This window comes from Gopherus flavomarginatus, chromosome 16, assembly GCF_025201925.1.
Source record: "Gopherus flavomarginatus isolate rGopFla2 chromosome 16, rGopFla2.mat.asm, whole genome shotgun sequence".
NCBI lineage: Eukaryota > Metazoa > Chordata > Testudines > Testudinidae > Gopherus > Gopherus flavomarginatus.
The window spans coordinates 3,561,503-3,565,542 of record NC_066632.1 but is presented as its reverse complement, the minus strand read 5'-3'; positions in this window follow the sequence as shown (position 1 = coordinate 3,565,542).

Below are 4,040 nucleotides of genomic sequence, written 5' to 3'. Positions count from 1 at the left end.
CCTGGGACTTTTCTTTATCGGCCACTTCTGATCCCAGAAGGTTCTAATGTCTCTCCTGACCACAAACATGCCTTAGAGACCACTGGTGCTTCTAAGAGATCAGTCTTGCTTTTCCCCTCCCACAAATCTGTCCCCCTGCAGGGCTAGTTCACTAGGATGCCCTTTTAACTTTGTCTTGAGCTGTTGCTATGGATTGTTATACAGCAGTCACGTTCCAGCCCAGCAGTGGCTGCATTTCAGCAGTAAGCAAGTGACGTGTGTGTATGTATGTGTGTGTGTATATATATCTATACACACACACACTTGCTCTTAGCTAGGGCTTTTCATCGGTAGGTCTCCAATAGCTTTCCAAAGGAGGTCAGTATCACTGCCCGCCTTTTACAGATGGGAAAACTGAGGCGTTGGGAGGAGAAGGGACTTGCCCAAAGTCACACAGCAGGTTAGGGACTAGAACCGAGGTCTCATGACACCCAGGCCTGTGCTCTATCCACTAGCCTCCTTTCCCTACCTCAAGGAACAGCACAATTTTGTTAGGAAGGAATGAGCTTCACTGATCTTCCACAGGTAAAATACCTGTCCATGGCCAGTTCCCTGCACACTCTGCACCTAGTTGCACTTTCTTCCAAATTTGGAGACTGACTCATACATGGCAATGGTGTAATCGGCTGTTTGTCCTTCCCTAGAGGGTCCCCTGCAGTCCTGCTCCCCGAACACCAGCTTGGGGCAGCGCTGTTACTCCTGAGTAAATACGGGCAAGTGAAATGAGGCGCAGAGAAGGAAAGCATGTTAAACTGGGAACAGAGTCTAGGCAGTGACTTCCTGTGCTCCCTCCTCTAACTGCTAGATTCCCCCCTTCTAGTGCTGGTGGTAGAACCCAAAGTCCTGATTTCTGGTCCTGTTCCTGCCACTAGACCCCACTCCCCATCGCCCTTGCTCCAACCACCACCATACACAAAGAATCCCGCTGAGTGTTCGCTGCTTTCTCTGCTTTGGGGGAGGAAACGTGATCCCAGAAGCGTAGAGCTGGATGGGACCTCCACAAATCATCCAGTCCAGCCCCCCATGCTCATGTAGGCCCAAGTAAACAGAAACTGGCCCTGACAGGGGTTTGGCCAATCCATTCTTAAAGGCCCCCAAAGTCAGGATTCCTCCCTTGGAAGCCTATTCTGGAGTGCAACTAACTCAGAGGCAGGACATTTTTCCTGGTATCTAACCTAAATCTCCCTTGCTGCGGATTAAGCCTGTTACTTCATGCCCTACCCTCAGTAAACACTAACAACTTCTCCCCTCTAGAACAGCTTTGAAGACTGTCAAGTCCCCCTCAGTCTCTTTTCTTGAGACTAAACCTGCCCTCCCCCTTTTTTTAAAGCCTTTTCTCATATTGTCAGAGTAGGGAAAACTGGGAGCCAGGACTGCTGGGTTCTACCTATATTAGGTACTTACAGGGCCCCATCCCTAAGGTATTTGAGCCCCTCACAATTTTTTAATTTATTTATCCTAACCCATGCCCCTGTGGGGCAGGGCAGTGCTAGTATCCCTGTTCTAGGGATAGGGAAACTGAGGCATAGCATGGTTAAGTGAGTTACCCACAGTCACACAGACAGTCTGAGGCAGAGCAGGGAATTGAACATAGGCCTCTCCTGTGCTGAGTTAGTGCCATAATTACCAAGCCATTTCCTCTTCCCTCCTGAGTCTCTGTGTAACCTTGGCAAGTTACTTCTTCTCTCGCTGCCTCCAGGGGTGGGGGGGATGGCTGGGAACTGAAATTGGTGACTATTTTGAAAGCATTTCACAGCTCCAAGGACAGAGGTTTTCCTCCCCACCCTCTGAGCTGCTTTAGACACTTCACCCCACCCCCATCCCTTTGGCATATTTCCACAGCTGTTTCACACAGCTGGGACAGCTCTCCTGATCAAACAGCAAAATTGGTTTCCTCGCAACACCAGCAGCTGGGCTGCTGGCTTGGGAGACACCTCGTCACGCAGAGCAGGTGTTCGCACGGTTGAAAAACAAAATCCTCCCTCGCGGGTAGCAGCTGGGAGAGCCAGGGCCCAGCTGCAGAGCAAGGAATGGCAGCTTTGCAGCCGGCAGGGATGCGCTTCCCACGGGGACCGCTAGGAGGCAGCAGCAGCATGAGTGACTCACAGATGCTGACTTAAGCCCAGTTATAACCCCACTGCAGGGAGGTTTTGTTCGCTTATAGGGGATTGTGTGGGGCAGTCGCCTGCTGATTCACCCCAGAGACGATGCTCAGGGCTTGGCCCCACTTGGGCTGGATGTTTACCAAGGCAGCAATTTCTCCAGACTAGGAGTCCAGGGTGTCATTCCCTATGGAGTAAGGGGGCAGTTGCCCACCCCTCCCTGCCTTTTCATAGGCCCATGGGCTCCACTTCTGATACCGCTTATGGCATTCTCGGTTCTGCCATAGTCTTGCTGCCTGCCCACCCACCCGACAAGTGGCCACATGGGAAACAATCCTGGAATAATTTAAATCACCCTCGTATACAGCAACACTCTGCTAAGGGGCTCGTCCTGCTCTCTCACCAGAGCCGCAGCCAGAAGGAAGTTGAAGTGACACATTCAGGTGTGCGGTTTTAAGAGGGAGGGTAATTAACTATTGGAATGACTTGCGGGGGATTCTCCAGCTGGGGTATGCTTTAAATCGAGCTGGCATGTTTTCTTCAGAGAGCTGCTCTGGTTCAAACAGGAATTCATCCAGGGCCGGTGTTATACAGGAGATCAGATGAGAAGAGCACAGCGTGCTCTGAATCCACAGCCCAGGTGCTCCCTGGCATCACTGGAGTTGGGTCAGTAAGTACCCTTGAAGAGCTGGGCCTATGAAATGATTCTGGTAAGTTTCCACATGCAGCCAAGCCCTCGGAATTGCTAGTGAGAAGGACTTAGGAGGGATGGAAGTAAGTTGTACCACATTAAATACCCCCCAATAGTTTAAGTGGTACAACTCTCCGTAGTCCAGCTGCCGTTATATAAAGGTGTTTCTAGCAGCATTGCCGTTCCCACATGGGAAGTAGAGGAAGCCTGTCATTGCAGCCCCACTAGAGGTTGGCCAGGAGTAGCAATATCTGTTTAAATAAAAGGTGATGCAGTACAAAATCTGTGTAAAGCAGGTCTTTGGTCGGAGCACAGTCCCATTGAAAAAAATCTGACTTGCCAAGTAAAAGTGCTTTCGAAAGCCTGACCCTAAGGCTGCCACGTAGATGGATATAAATAGTGAACAGAATAAAGGTGGTTGGGGTGTGTTGTTGCACCCTATCATGGTGTGATAATCCCCAGCTCTTCATCGGTAGATCTCAAAGCACGTTCCAAAGGAGGTCAGTAGCACTAGCCCTATTTTACAGAATGGGAAAACTGAGGCACAAACCAGCGAATGTGACTTGCCTAAGATCACCCAGGAGGCCAGTGGCAAAGCTGGGGAGTAGAAGCCAGTTCTCTCAGGACACAGTCCAGTGCTCTTTCCACTAGGCAACACTGCCTCCCAGCTCAACACATCTAACCCCCCCCCCCCAGGAAATACTTATTTGTACATAAGATGCCTTTGGCCTACGGAACCCACTGCCACATGATATTTGTCCCAAGATTTTATCAGTATGCAAAAAAAGTGCTAGTTATGCAGAGGATAAGAACAGCTGCAGTTACATTAGACAGGATAAAAAAAATTAGGGTTATAGATTCAATGCATAAGTTGACCCTCTTATTGGCTGGGGTTAGGGAGAAATTGCCCCATGAGCTGGATATCCCATCATTTCCTACTGGGAGGTGTTTTGCACCTGCCACCACAGCAGGTGGTGTTGACCTGGCATTTCCTATGGGCCTGAATTCAGCTGAATCAGTGGAGATAAACACACCCAGCACCCTAATATCAGGCCCCTGGGCAAAGCTCCCTGCCAAATAAAACCAACAGGGGACAGAGTTCTGTATATTTAAGGGTGTCCCCAAACATTTTTGCACTGGGAAAAAAAATACCCAACACCCTGGAATACAAATTAAACATCTTTTATTTATTTTTTTTAACATCGCCT